General features: G+C 36.4%; 1 pseudogene; it reads right to left on the bottom strand.

Annotated features, from left to right (window-relative positions):
* Nucleotides 1-3,942: 3,942 nt before the first annotated feature.
* LOC132615479 (monothiol glutaredoxin-S1-like) lies at nucleotides 3,943-4,258 on the bottom strand (annotated as a pseudogene).
* Between the last annotated feature and the right edge of the window lie 11,849 nt (nucleotides 4,259-16,107).

The following is a 16,107-nucleotide window of genomic DNA, read 5'->3' as shown; positions in this document are numbered from 1 at the left end:
TAGATCTAGAGTTTCCTGCAAATCATCACAATTATTACAAGTCATGATAGGAGTATCACATCTCTCGTCGGTTTCTTCCTCGTCACTCGAAGAAGAGGTTCTGTAATTTTTATCGCTTTGTTTTCCTTCCAGGAAGCACATGAGCGCCATTTCTCCGTAGTTACTCTCTTTATCAGATTCATCCTCGTCGCTCCAAGTTGAAGTTCTAGAATTCTTCTTCTTGTTGTTGTTAGGACACTTTGATTTAATATGTCCAAGTTTACCACATTCATAGCAGTGTATGTTCTCTCTTTGTTGGGCCTCTTGATTCTGGATGGATTGAGTTTTCTGTTTCTTTCTTCTTTTCCTTTTGACGTTGTTGGATGCCTTATCCAAGTTTTCTTGATATTCCTTATTTTTTACGGTGCCCTCATGGAGAGCTTCCAATCTATCCCATATTGCTTTAGTAGTTTTACAAGCGGATATTTTCTCATATTTTTCTTCACCAAGAGCACAATAGAGCAGGTACATTGCTCTAGCATTTGTTTCCATAATATCCAAATATTCTTTTGTGTAGTCAAACATAGATGTTTCTTTTTCAACCTTCTTTCCATCACTATTATTTGGAATAGGTCGTGGCCCATTCTGAATAACTAGCCAGGCTCTATAATCTGTCAATTGAACATAGATCTTCATTCTGGCCTTCCACTGACTGTAATATAAACTATTGAAGTAAGGTGGCCTACTTGTTGAGAGTCCCTCTTGAAATATGGCTTCAGTAATTTGATGCCCTGCCATGGATCTTTCTTCACTTGCTGTTAAGCAAAAACAAAAATGTGAGACGAGGCTCTGATACCAATTGAAAGTACAAGAGGGGGGGGGGGGGTGAATTGTAACCCTGTTTGAAAATCTAGTCGACTACTGTTTGATGCCAGTCGACTGATAGCGAGACAGCCTGCACAAAATTATCAATCCTTCGATTTGCACAAGTATAAACCACAATAAATAGTAAGGGTGCAGAATATAATGAGAGCAATAAAATAAATGACACCAGGAATGTTTATACTGGTTCGGAACCAATGTGGTATCCTAATCCAGTCCCCTTGGGTTGCAAGGAGGTTATCTCTTTAAGCTCTTTGTAGTTTGAGTTGAGTACAACCTTTGTGGTTTTCCTCGTTCACCACCAACGTTTACAAGGTTGGTTTTCACTCGCTCACCAACAACGAACAAGGGTTGGTTTTGACATGCTCACCAACAACGAACAAAGTTGGGTTTTCACTCGCTCACCAACAACGACTCTTTGGTTTTCACTCGCTCACCAAAGAAACGAACAATGACACAACCTCTCAATACAAAGCCTCACCAACTATACTATATCTCTCCTCTCTTTTTTGTCTACACAGTAAGTCACTCAGGATTACAATGCTTATGAAAAGTAGAGCAAAGAACTTGAGAAAGTTGAGACGAAAGTATAAGTAGCTGCGTGCTGAACCAGTTTAGCACTTCTTCCTTAAATAGTGGCTCGTCATGCTCCAAGGAATCTGATTTGTCTTGATACGGTGAATCTTCTAATTGAAATAGTATCTTCAGCTTTGATGAATTTTCTCCTCAATTGATTGCACAATATTTGCTCCACGGATTTTGCAGACATTCCTTTCTTGACACCATTATAATGTATACCATATTTGAACTCTTGGAATATTATAGAAATATCTCCTTACTACATTATTTTCCAACTTCCCAATATTGTTTGAATTAGGAGTAACGTGAGAAGGCTTGGTCCTAATGGCTTGTTGGCTTTTATAACATTAAAGCCTTGGTCCATTAAGAAGGATTCTTTCTTGATACATGTGGACGTTGACTTCATCACTTTGTTTGGAGAAGATTCTGACCCATATTACTTCAGTGTCATACAAGGAATAATTTCAACACTGACTTATTTCCTTCCTTTTATGACTCAGTACAATAGATATCTTACTTGATCTTTATAACCTCACTTCTAAGACGTAGAAATTTCCTTGTACGCTGCTTTCGTTTGGCAAGTTTCTGGCTGTACAAATGTGAGCTTTTATTTAGACAATCCAAGAGAATTTCAAGATCCTCTTCATTTCACTTGGGATCTTGATTTATATTAATTTGAATGTAATCACATTCGTCTTCTAGTATTTGGTCACTCCGAACATGAACATTTTTGTGCACTTAAGACTTTTGGCATATCTTGATACTCCATAGATTGTGGACCTTCCTTAAGTAACAAATTGATCTCGATCTTTTTCTTTTCTAGAATATTTTTCTTCCATAGGACCGTAGTAAATATTCTTTCCATAATTCTTGCACCTTGATTTGAGTAAGTCTTTTTCTTCAACATCTTCTTCCGTAATTCCATCTCGTAATATTTTTTTTTCCATATTTGATTAGATCTTCACCAAATCCTTCTTCATCAAATAAACCTATACTAAAAATAAATTTACCACAAGTAAATGTTCTTTTATTAATAATTATATTGGTTTGTTATCATCAAAATTAATAAGTGAAACCTTGGACCTAACAGAGAATGTGTCTTAGACATTCTGTAATGGTCTAACCTCAATCCTTCTTCTTCAGAGGTAAACATAAACACATATTTTCCCAGACTAGTGGTACTCATGTTTACCTTTAATATTCCGCCAGAAAAAGTTGGCAAAGACACTAACAGATTGCATAAGGACATGAAGTGTGAAGGTATTGTATTGGAGACATGTTTAATCAGAGTTCTCTTACCACCTATAGAATTGAGCCTACTGCGCCGTCATCCTACCTCCTGGATACTCTTTGTAGCCATGTCAGTGAAAAATTGAATTCTTTCCTCCCATAAAATGGTGGGTATTCGAAGTATTTGATAGGGAATTCACTTTTCTGAAAGTTTGGATTCCTTAAACCACAATTTTTTTTTTTTATTCCATTGAAGTGTCCCTTTCCATAAGGTTGTTAACCAAGTTGTTCGGAATTCCTTTCATATTTTCAGAGGGTCTCCATTATCTATTGTAATGGATGTTTTCCATGCATAAAAAATAATGACATCATCAGCGTATGCTAGGTGAATGGTGACTAATCCGTGGTTTCTTTTGACTGCATGGTAAATCCAATGAATCTTGATTATTATATAAACTGCTAAGCATTCTAGTTAAAACTTCAACATCTATAATGAAGGTGGAAGGAGATATAGGTCTACATTTTTTGTCCTCTTTGAAATTTAGAAATTCATATCTTTTACCATTTATAATGACAGTATACCACATATTGAGTAAAGTTTACCACAAAGTGTGAATCCGTTGTTCCTTAAGTCGCATTCTTCTCATTACATTACATAAAATAAAATATAAAAAAGTGACGATAGCCTATCATACGCCTTGTTCATGTTTGGTTTATTTAAGACATTATCATATTTATTCGTCATTCTCAAGGCATGAATAATATCTTGAGCAAGTATATTTTCCATAATTTTCCTTTCTTTAATAAAACCACTATAAATCACACCACAACATCTACTTTTTGAGAGCATATTGTAAAGAGTTTGAATTCCCCATTCTCATCTATTTTTTAAGGAGGTTCGACTTTATGTCCCCATATTCATATTTTCACATTTTACGATTTACATGGTAGAAGTCTATGCTAAACTTCCATCCACAACAAGAGGGATTAATTAACATAAATTAAGACATAATAGATTCAATACTTGCATGTAATTTGTAGTAATTTTATCGTAGAGAACCTCAGTAGACAAGAAGAAACTAAACACAAAATATAGTTTGTATAGCAAAAAGATGTTAATATTTTTACTCAAAAGTCAGTTTATACATATAGTAAGTATAAATTAATGGGTAGAAAAGAGTATAAAAACAACTACCAGTTGGTTAAAAATACCCAATAACTCGCTAGCTATCTATATTTCTAAACTGATGTAGAGGTAAATATATACTAGTATTATACCCAAATTGCATTAGCCCTTATAAGCAATTGTTTGAGCTTATTGGCCCTCAAATTAAGGCTCATTATATCATTGGAACCACCAACAAACTCTTTCCCTATGAACACTGCTGGAACGCTGGGCTCACAACCTAAATCAACCAATGCTTTCTCCATTTCCATCCCATTTGGAAGTTCATCAAGCTCATAAACTCTAGGATTTGAGCCAAAATTACGAATTAGGGTTTCGATGGTGTGAGACATGCATGCAACAACTGCTCTTGGTGAAAATTACCACTGGACTTTCTGCTCCCAACTTCATCACTCTTTCCATATTAATGTGCTAGTGTTTTCTTGATGATTTGGAGTGAACGGAAAATATGTTTTGTTTGTCTTCTTTTATATATATCCGAATGTAGTTGTAGTCAAAGAAATGAGTTTGATTCAAAGATACTGAAGGCTGAGATGTTGTGAGAAATTTGAACTTGAATGGAGCTATGTATAAGAGGCTAAATGTGGGTGTATGGGGTGTGGGAAAATTACACTACAAGAGAACAAGCTATTAGCTAGGGATTCTAGCTAGGAAATCTAGATCCGTAGCTAATATTCAACATTAGCTATAGATTTGTTCTTCATCATTCAAGGATTAATGGTACTGTGATTATGCTTATATGGAAATTTGAATAGATTTAATTATTTATTTTATTTTATGTCACATTATATATAAAATTATGGTTGCATTTTGTCATATGCAATTTCTAGCTAGGTTTTGCCAGGAAAATATCCCTAGCCAAACACAAATATTGGCTAGGATATTTATCAAATTAGCTAGAATGACCTTGGTAAAAATATTCCTTGTTATTTTTAGCTAGTCATTTAGATAGGAAAGCATTCCAGGCAAAACAGGGAAAAGGCTAGACATTTTGTAAGTTTTGCTAGGGCCATTCCTAGCTAAGTTTTTGAAAAGTCAACATTAATCAAACAAACTTTGCTAGGAACTTAGCTAGGTTAAGTCCTAGAAAAATGTTTGCTACAGAAAGTGCCTAGCAGAGATATCCCAGCTAAAATTAACTAGGAATGACAGAATCTTCTCACTAAAATTTAGCTAAGACCTTATTAGCTTCGGAAGTTTGCTAGGGTAATTTTCCTAGCTAAATTGACGTTAGCTAGGGATTATCCCACTTTAGCTAGGATTTGTGTCTCTAGCTAGACAGTTGTTCTCTTGTAGTGATGTAACGATCCGTTTGGTCGTTATTGCATTTTTACCCTTTTATCCCTGTTCACATTTCCCCTAGCATCGTTAGAGCGTGTTTGACTTGTGGGATAGGTTGCACGGTTTTCGGGGAGATCGGACGAGCCTTGTTTGATTTTGAGGAAGTTAGAAGTTCTAAGTTGAATATGTGAAAAATGTTTGACCAATAGTTGACTTTTGAGTAAACAGACCTTTTTTGAAATTCCATCGATCCCATGAGGCCCGGAGGGTCAGTTATGACTTGGTGGGGGTGGCTGGTTAGGTTCCCGAGGCTTTCGAGTGCATTTTGGGTACTTGGTTGGAAACATGGTTTTAACCGTTTGGGAGTTGACAGAGTCAAAGGGACCTCTATTGGGAATTCTGAGGTCATGGATGGATTCGTAGCATGTTTTTACTTGTGTTGGCATGTTTGAGTTGTATCCCGGAGGTCTCGAATGGTTGTCGGGGTTTCGGGGTTTCGGGTTGAGACTTGGTGAAACCAGGGAATTGCTGGTTTCTAGTGTCTCGCCCAGCAGATGGGTATCCACTGAGGCGGGTTTGCAGAAGCAGGACTTGCTCACCCCAGCGAAGATCGCTGAACTAGAAACACTGTATTTTAAAAAAAAAAAAAAAAATCCCAGGTTTGAATCCTGGTGGTGATGTATTTATTTATGTAAGAAACACAAAAGGGATGGAGCAGACTAGACCAATACCCTCTGTATACATCACAGATTGCAGTCCAATCTCAAAAAATCAAAAAAGAGATTGTTTATACTACACATTCTCTTTGTTCTATTTCTAAGAGTTTAGCTCACAAAAAAAAATTGGCCTTGTCATACTTGATCCTCACATTAGGAATTTGCCTTCTATCTAGCACAAAAGATTTTTAGTACTAGTAGGCAGTTGATCATAGTTGTTGAATGAAGTATGTTCTTCCAGTGTGGTAGCTGATTTAGCTAGAAAATCATCCACCTTATGGCTTTTCTGTAGCAATGAAGGAAGGTGGTATCCCTATTATTAGTCAGTTCAGCAATATCCTCTACAATAGTCTTCAAATTAAGATTTTGAGTAGACTTGTTCTTCATTATATCTACAATAAGAAGAGAGTCCATCTCTATGATTATGTGTTGATGTCCATTATCTCTGCACCAACCAACAGCATACTTTGCAGCTAAAGCTTCTGCTATGTTGTAATCTTTACAAATAACAGGTGATGCAAAGGCAAATAAGAAATTCCCATTATTGTCCCTAGCTATCCCCCCAATGCCTGCTTTTCCATTTTCTTTCAAGTAACTGCCATCAGTGTTGACCTTTATCCAATTGCTCCTAGGAAAATTCCAAGTTATAATCTTGATGTTTGTTTTGTGCCTCAGTTCACAACTTTTTCAAACAGTTATACCCATGGTAAGTCCGTCTTATATGAAAGCTCTGTCCAATGAAGCTTTTATAAGCCATAGTATTTGCTGCTCCATTCTCCTTATCCAAAATCTTTTCTGAGTTCCATATCCGCATGAGCACTTTGTTGTCCATAATATCCAGCATATCATAACAGGTGTGATTTGTATCATCATTCTGTGCATAACATTTCCTTCTTTGTTTTGCCACCAATCTTGTAGGAAGCTTCTTACATTTTTGCTTTGGTAGCTGATCCCCATAGGTTGACCATAAGATAGACTTTGAGAGGCTCACTATCTATGAAGAGATGCTTAATGGTCTCTGGTTGAGCATCTTCACAACATAAGCAACCCGATGGACTTCTATTCCATGACCTTTCAAATAACATCATTAAAAGGTAGTTTAAACATAATTAGTCTCCACATTAAAAAGGATAGTTTAAATGGCACAATATTATGCCAAATTTTCTTTAATAGAATATCTGGCATTTTAAGATCTCTGATAGAATTCCAAGCAGTTTTGTTGTTGAAAACTCCATCTGAGGTGGCATTCCAGTACATAAAATCAGGTCTATTGCTAGAGACAATCTTTATGTTGATCATATTATCCACAAGCCAACTTGGAAGAAAGTCTTGTAGCTTTTGAATATCCCAGGTCTGATTCTCAAAGAAATTGCAAAGAAGAGTCTTGGTAGAATGACTCTAATAACTGCAATAAATGACTAAAGCCCTATATCCAGTCCACTTGTCCCACCAATAACTACTATTCCCTTTATGAATCTTCCATATCAAGCTGTGCTCAGTCTTGGATCTAGATTTAGTAAGGGATTTCTAGATATGAGAATTACCATAGGCCCATACTTTAGAGACAGGATAGGCTCTATTACAGTACTTAGCCTTGATAAATTTAGCCCATAAGGAATCTTTCTTTCTAAATCTCCATCATTTTTTATGTTAAGCACCTCACAAATATCTTTCATGCTTCTCATTTCTAACCCCCTTTCAATTTTAGGATAGCAAAAGTTCTTCCATGAACTCCAATGATATTTTTCTTTCTCAGCACCAGAACCCCAAGATAACCTAGAAAAATGCCTTTTAATCATTTTGATGATGCCGTTAGGAGGAGTTAAAGCAGTTAGGGTGTAAATAGGCAGAGATTGTGTCACGACCCAACTAGGGGCCGCGACGGGTACCCGATACTTGTACCGAGTACCCCTTATCTCGTATCGTACTTTTACTACTAAGTGGGCCGTATAGACTATACCGTATCTTTTTTTTTTCTGTTGCTTAACGCTAACATTAATGGCATAATTGTAGACATGGACTTATAAACTTTTCTAGCACATTATACAACGACGAGGACCACAAAAGTACAAAACATCTGACTGTACATATCTGTCTACGAGCCTCTAAACAAAGTACATCTACATATACAAGAAGGACCGGTTCTACCGTGCCCGAATATGTACACAAAAGTAGTACCAAGAAACTGAGGCTCCGGAACAACTGGAGCGCTGCCACAGTACTGCTGATGGAGCTTCTAAGAGTCAAATCTGTCTACCTGTTGACCTGCGCGGCATGAAACGCAGCGTCCACAAGAAGGGACGTCAGTACGAGTAATGTACCGAGTATGTAAGGCATGAATAATAACATAAAAGAGATATAGCGCATGTCATGAAGTAGAAACATAACCTGTACATATAAGTGCACGTTGGCGGATACCATGCATGCTTAGCGCTGCGGAACGTGCAGCCCGATCCATATACATATAATACTTTGCTTTCTTGGAAAACATTTCCTTTCATATATATATAACATAGAACATATCATATTGCCGAGGCGTCGGCTCCGATCCATTTAACCATATATCCCGCGTCCGGGACGATATCATGTACCATACTCCAACTGATCAGGTGGCTATGCGTCTATAGCGCCTTCTCTTTCCCAATCTTCCCCATATACATGTACATATACTTATAACATATAAGCAGCATGCATTAGAGCCCAAAGGAAATCATGTCCGTATCGGAGTGACATAAGGTCGGTAGTCCCCGATTATCTTATGGAATAACCATGGTCACTTTGTCTCGCCTTGGAGGAACTAGTAATATAAGGCAAGACTATAAATAAATAGTAGTATTAAGAGAAGACATATAATAAGATCACAAACCTCATAAGGTGTCAACTTGTATTCTTGAAGTCTTTAGAAAGTAGAATCATGTTCAAAGAAATAAGATTGAGGATTAGGAACTAACTCTATTTTCTCATGTTCATATCGAGTCCATAATTCGAGATTTTCAACTATGAAATCATGTTCGTCATAATCATCACAAAAATATTCTCATTAGAATAGTTACAATACTTATCGTTCGATAAACGAAACAATTAAGAAAATCCGGGAATAACGGGCCCACCTCGGGTCAAATGAGGTGGCGTACACGATTTACATACGTTACATTTCATGACGTCACTTGTGAGAGTTTTAAGGTAGTCGGGTCCTATTTGTGCAAGTTCTAGATGTTTAGGCAATTTTTCAACATTTCATACAATATTTAATTCAATTCTACTGAATGAAAAAGGAGAAACTTTGGGTGCGAATTTCGGAGAATAGAGTTGTCCCCGAGGCTCGTATCCAACTTATTACGTTTAAGACATGTCATAGAAGGAAGGTTGAATCCTTACATACCTTTTCCGATTCATACACGTCTCCAAAATCAAGTTTCAAGTTCGCCAAAATCTACAATTTGGTCACAATTACCAAATGTTAATTGTAAGGCTTTAAGATTTCAATCTTAACCAATACTTGTCTACAAAAATTTGGGCAGCATCTCCCCTATAAATACACCATCCCCAAAATTCAACTTAGCCAATTTTTTAATCAACAACAATCCGGGAATTCAACCCGGCCAAACTATCAACACAATGACAACAACCATGACTACAAAACACAATATAACACAACTAGTCTTCTTTCCAACATAATGCAATAGCTTTCGTTCCAACTACACATTTTCAAACCAATCTCAATGTTTTTACATTCATTACTAATCAAGATCATTACAATCTAATTCGGAAGCATTTCATATCATTTCTACCAAATATTCACAAGATATAAAAAATATACAAACTTTCCACCAAAACCATAATCCATCCAAAACTTCAAATCTTCAATCTACATATTCATAACATATTTTCATCTTCCAATTTCATCAACCATAATCATAATTTGCACCTTAATAATTTCATTTTCATAATTACATAAATCTACCATAAAATCACAAAACTTCTCATAACCACTTAACAACCAATCTTTCATGCCAGTATGGACTATTATCCTTCCAAATTCACCAACTAACATAATAATTCACATTTAAAACTCCACTTCTATAATTACATAAAAACTTCATTAAAATCATATAATTTCCTATAACTATTCCCAATAATTTTCCATGCCAACTTGAACCATTTTCTTCCATTTCCAATATAAATTTCACCATAACCACAACTAGAATACAACATAAAATTCAACTCATATTATTTATACAACAATATACATATATGTCCACTTACATATATGCACACCCACTTTGTAAACTTCCATATTTCTATAAATTCTACTCATTTCTACATACTACAACATAAACCAACCTTCATAACATAATAAAAAGGGATTAATTCTTACCTTTTTCTGCAATCTTCTTCACTTGACCAAGTTGTCAACTTGAAGAAACAAGTGTTCTTTCTTCCAAAATAATTACACCAAGTTGTAAAGGACCCTTTAATTAGTAGGAATACCACAAGAAAATAATTTTTGGAACAATATTTCAAAGGGGCAAAAATCCAAGAGCTTGGCCGTATGGCCTTATCTCTTTTGCTCTTGTTTCTTTTGTTTCTCTCTTTCTCAATTGTCTTGAAACTTCTAAATGTTTCAAGACAATTTAATGATCCTTTATATTAATTATCACATGGGAAATTTATTAATTTTGTGGGCTTGGGCCATAAGATGGCCGGCCACCCCTCTCATTTGGGCCTTAATTCGTTTTTTATTTTTTTGGGCCAACTCGGTTGATCCCGAGTTGGGCCTAGCCCACTGACCTTTCGACCTTAAAACGTCCATATCTCCTTGTACCGATGTCACCTGGGAACCCACGACCTATGGTTGGAAAGCTAATTCAATTATCTACAACTTCTATTTCTTGGTATATTTCCACATTCCAAACTTATAATACCGTTTTAGCCCCTAGAAGTCAGATCACCCGAAAACGTTTTCTTAAAAATATTCGTTTGGAGGACTTCCACTTTGATTTGGCCCAAGGGTCCTTCTTGAGTTGTGTTTAACTTCACATATGTGATTCATATGACTTTTCAGATGTCTCAAAAAAAATCTCGATGTGTGGGCCCCACCTCAGCAAATAATCTGACGTTAAAAAATACGGGATATAACAGATTGGAGAACATGTTTGATCAGAATATATTTTCCTCCATATGATAGCATATTGCTCGGCCAACCATTTAGTCTTTTGATAACCTTAGACAACATCTTCTTTAAAATATTCACTCCTCTTCCTTCCTATGTAAATAGGACACCTAAGATATTCAAAAGAAAAATATTTGTCAAGAAAACCAATAGCATTTCTTGTCTTGTTGATCCTACTAGGACTAGTACTAGGGGCAGTGAGGAAAAACACTTGTTATTATTCATTTTTTGCCCAGAGCTTCTTTCATACCATTTAATATATCTCATGATAATTTTGATAGACTTAGTGTTGCCACTTATGAAAATCACAATGTCATCTGCATAGGAGAGGTGGTTAATGATAGGAAATTTATCTACCATAGAAAAAGGAATGACATGATCATTGTCAATGGGAGTATTAAGAAGTCTAACTAATACTTCTGAACCAATAATGAAAAGAGAAGGAGAAAAGGGATCACCTTGTTTGAGTCCTTGAGCAGATGTGAAAAAAACATTTTTAGAACCATTTATAATAATGGAATACCAAACATTTGAAATAGTGCCCATAAACAACTTAATAACATCACTAGAGAAACAAAATTTATTTAGAACAACTATGATAAAGGGCCAAGACATTCTATCATAAGCTTTAGCCACGCCTAACTTAATAACCAAATTGCCCCCTTTATTCTTACTCTTAATATTGTGGACAATTTCTTGAGTTAACAAAATGTTCTCAGTAATAAGTCTACCCTTCAAGAAACCACTTTGATTTTCAGATATCAAACTAGGGAGAAGAGGGTTGAGCCTTTTAGACAGAATTTTAGTGATGATTTTACAAGAAAATTTACTAAAACTTATAGGTCTAAGATCAGAAAAAAGTAACAGGAGAATCAATTTTTGGGATCAATGCTAAGAGGGTATGTGAAAAGAATTTAGTCAGTTTTCCTGTTGAGAAGAAAAACTGAACAAATTCTTTTACCACCTTCTTAATTGTATCCTAACAAGAATGAAAAAACATACTTGAAAATCCATCAGGTCTTGTAGCACTGTCATCACTCATGTCAAAGACTGCATCTTTGATTTCTTCTTCTTGGGGGCATTTGCTGATACTGAGATTATCCTCTTGGTTGATACAATTTGGGTTGCATTCCAATATGTTGGGATCAACTGGTCTTGCGTTCATATTGAATTAGCGCTCATAATGCTTGATAGCAGCTTTGGCTGTCTTTTCATTACCAGTTATCCAATTTCCCTTTTTATTCTTGATGGTAGTGATTCCTAATCTTCTTCTTCTGTCCCTATTACTGAGTGAAAATACTTGCTGTTAGTGTCACCTTCTTCATACCATTTGACTTTGGCCTTCTACTTTAAAAGAGAATCATGTCTGCTCAGCTAGAAAACATCTTCAGTATGTCCCTTGTTTACTTCTTGTCTACTGTTCTCAGACCTATGAATCTCATCCTCATCTTCAAAATATTCCATTCTGGTTTCCCACATTTCCACCTAATCGTTAATATCTCCTATCTCTTCTCTAGCCCACCTAGAAGTGTTTTAGCCACACTTTTCAGTTTCTGCTGAAGATTCCACATAGGATTTCCACTGATATGTTGGTTCCAATCTTCTTTCACAACCTCTTGAAAATCTTCTTGATTGCACCAAAAATTTAAGAACTTGAAATACTTATGACCATTTTGTTGGTTATTACTATATTTGAGCAAAAGAGGTCTATGATCTGACCCTGTTTTTGCCAAATGCTTAACAGTGATATTGGTGTATTTTTGATCCCATTTGTCATTAACAAACACTCTATCAAGCCTTATCCAAATCCTCTTGCGAGGTCTCCAGTTATTGCTACCAAGTATATTTAGAGCCATGATATCCCATATCAATCATACCACAAGAATCCATGCACTCAGAAGAGTCAAAACTCCCTGCATTGCTATAATGGATCCCACCTAACTTTTCATTAGGATGTAAAATGGTGTTGAAGTAACCTCCTATGCACCATGGACCCTTCATGATTTTGTTTAGATCCTCCAAACTTTCCCATAGGTCTTTTCTTTCAACTTCTGTGCATTTGGCATAAATAGCAGTGACATGAAGTTCCTCATTACCCTGATTATCTTTAATACTCAAGGTAATCTATTTCTCATGGTTTTGAATAGTAGAGACAATGCAGTTATTTCTCTAGAAACACCAAAGTTTTGCAGTGTTGTTAGAAATACAATGATTAAAGTCTGGATATCTCTTATAACCTTCCACCTTATTCATGTTGACCACTGGTTCTGATGTAGCAACCAAATCTATTTTATCTGTTAACTAGTCTTTTGAGTCTCTGAATAGCTTTTTTGGACCTCACTCCTCTAATGTTCCATATGATTGCACTGATCATAAAAAAAACATTTATGAGTTGTTGGTTTTGTCTCTATCCCTCCTGCGTGGAGATGTAGAGTTCTTTTTGTTGGTTTTCTTCTGCTTGCTTCTTCCTTTTCTAGTAATTAGACAGTCTTCTTTCTCATTCTGCTCATTGATTTGTTGTTGCTTCTCACTTTTGCCATCTTCAGTTTCTTTCTCCATATTCTTCTCACCGGTGTTGTCAAATACTTCATGCATTCTTGCAGGAGGTGTGGACTGTGTTCTAAGGGGGTTGATGTCTCTATCAACTTTCTTTTGTCTGTTTCTACCCCTTCTAACAGGAGATATGCCATTTCTGCCACAAACCTCTTTGAGATGTTACTAATCATTACATTCATCCTCCATTTCTTCGAGTAAGTAGCTCTTTGCATTTTGTTTGTCTTGTTTACCTCTAGTTCTTCTTCATCTCCACCTCCACCCCTGTCATGAGGACTGTAGTTGTCCATCCAGTTATTGTTTAAATGTACAACTAAGACACTTCAACTAAGGAAGTAACCCATTAATTAGACACGTAATCTGTATCCAAAATGTACCTCAATTGAGCACTTGATGTGTGTACAACCCTCCTAGGCGTGTGAATGGTGCCAAATAGTTTTCCTTCCCTGTATTTCATCTCCAAATATACCACCATATTTCAAAAATTACCATCGCCATTAACCTGCGCCATCACAACTCTCTAGTAGTTATTCAGTGTGCAATCAATTTCTTAAAGTTGTTCTTAATTTCAATAAATTCACCTGATATGGTAATGAAAAAAATGGCCACTAGCTTAATAATACTAATAAAATGTGGAAATATAAGTTGTGCGTGAGAATTACAAAGCTCATAAGCTCGTAGCTTAATAATACTACTGGTAGTTAGGAGAAATTTATGGCTTTTAAGTTGGGATAAGAAATGTAACTTCAATGGGATCAATAGTGTATTGTATTTGTTTACCCTAAAAAATGGATGACAATCAAATTTGTAAGGGGTTGGTAGGATATATGGTTAGATCAATTTATAGTATAAGGTAGTAGCAAGTAAATAGCAATATATTAATGAATAATAGCAAAGGAAACTAAGAAAGTCAAGTTAATAAGTTCTGCAAACTGGTCTGGTTTGGAAGATGCTCCTTTTAACCGAGCCAAAATACTTAAGAAGATTTCACTGTCAATTTTCTGATTACAAAAGATGTAGAATGATGATCAGCTCACCTCAAAAAGGAAGGGGTGGTCCTCTATTTATAGCTAACAACAAATGGGCCCTAGTATTATGTGAGAAAAAGCCTTTCTAGAAAAATCCTAAAATGGATAAGGTTGCGTCCGTACGGTCTGGCATCCGTACTGTTGTCAGCGCAAATGATGGAATGGTAAGATGACGCGTGTCCTGTCCCATAACTGATTCGCCGAACCTATATTAAATGTGGTGTCTTTATGCTCGGCTTTACCAGGCTCATTAGAATACTCTCGATTTCGACGCAAAGTTGAATGTACTCACGACACCTCGATTTTCATTCATATCGGTTGTGATGACCATAATCTTCCTCGATCTCATATCAGATGGCTCTAAACTTTACCCCGATTTTTACCAGATACAAGTTGTATTGGTTGTTACCGTATACAGATAGTCCCCACACTTTTCGGATTAAAGTTTTATCGAAGAGACGGGAAGTGGAACAGCTGCCTTGATGACTTCTCCAGTAAGCCTTTACTTTTTACTTTGAAAACAAGCGGGAAAAAAACGTCCTTTCATGTCACATCCCTCTAATTTCGGGCACGTGTCACCTTTCAGTTGGTCAGCTTCGATAACCGTTTCAGGGTCACGTCTCTTCATACTCCGGACAGGTGTCCTCTCTTGGTTGGATGACTTTGGTAACCGCCATGAAATTTTCTTTATATAAGGAGTTACAGTGATCCTATTTCTTTACTTTTCACCTTTTTCATCCTTCGTTCCTCGATCATATTACTCACTTTGCTCTGCTCTTAGTTTTATTTGTTCCGAAATTCTGTGTCTTTGAAAAGTTGTTTAAGAAATTTCATCCGGATTCCGAAAATCTTCTTCATTTTCTGGAAAATCTTCTTGAACCTCTCTTAACTCTATTTGTTCATCCCCAAATCTTCATATCTTCATATCTTCATATTTTTAACCTTCAAATCTTCATATCCTCAACCCAGAACTCCATATCTTCATCCTAGATCTCCATATCTTCATCATCCAAACCCAAGAAATAGCAACGGCCACCGACTCTACTTCCCAGAATGTTCCTCGATTTCTTCTCCGCCTACCAAGCTTGTTGCTAATCCCGGGGATAAAACACAAGCCACTCCCTTCGAACCGACGACCAAAGACATAATACCCTCGAAGTAAAATTTTAACCACGAATTCACCGTTGAAAAAGCCGTATAGACTTTCGATCAGGGTTTCGATGTAAGACGTTACCCCTTGTCTATCAAAAAGGAGCACCTTCCCCGAGTCCGGGCCGAATGTAGCTAGGATAATCGCCCCATGGATAGTTTTTATCCCGGTGATGACGAGTCAGTCACCAACTTCAAAGAAGGTTTTTTATACGTTTATATGTATCCTTTCTCCCTCAGGCTCACCCCTTCAATAGATCATGTTATTTTTGATATGTGCTGGACATATAAAGTCTACTTTGCTCAAATAGGCCTGAATATTTGGAGGATCGTGGCCTACCTTCGCCTTTT

Source organism: Lycium barbarum, chromosome 10 (assembly GCF_019175385.1).
Source record: "Lycium barbarum isolate Lr01 chromosome 10, ASM1917538v2, whole genome shotgun sequence".
Lineage (NCBI taxonomy): Eukaryota > Viridiplantae > Streptophyta > Magnoliopsida > Solanales > Solanaceae > Lycium > Lycium barbarum.
Note: the sequence above shows the minus strand (reverse complement) of the source record. Positions and strands in the feature narration are given on the sequence as shown.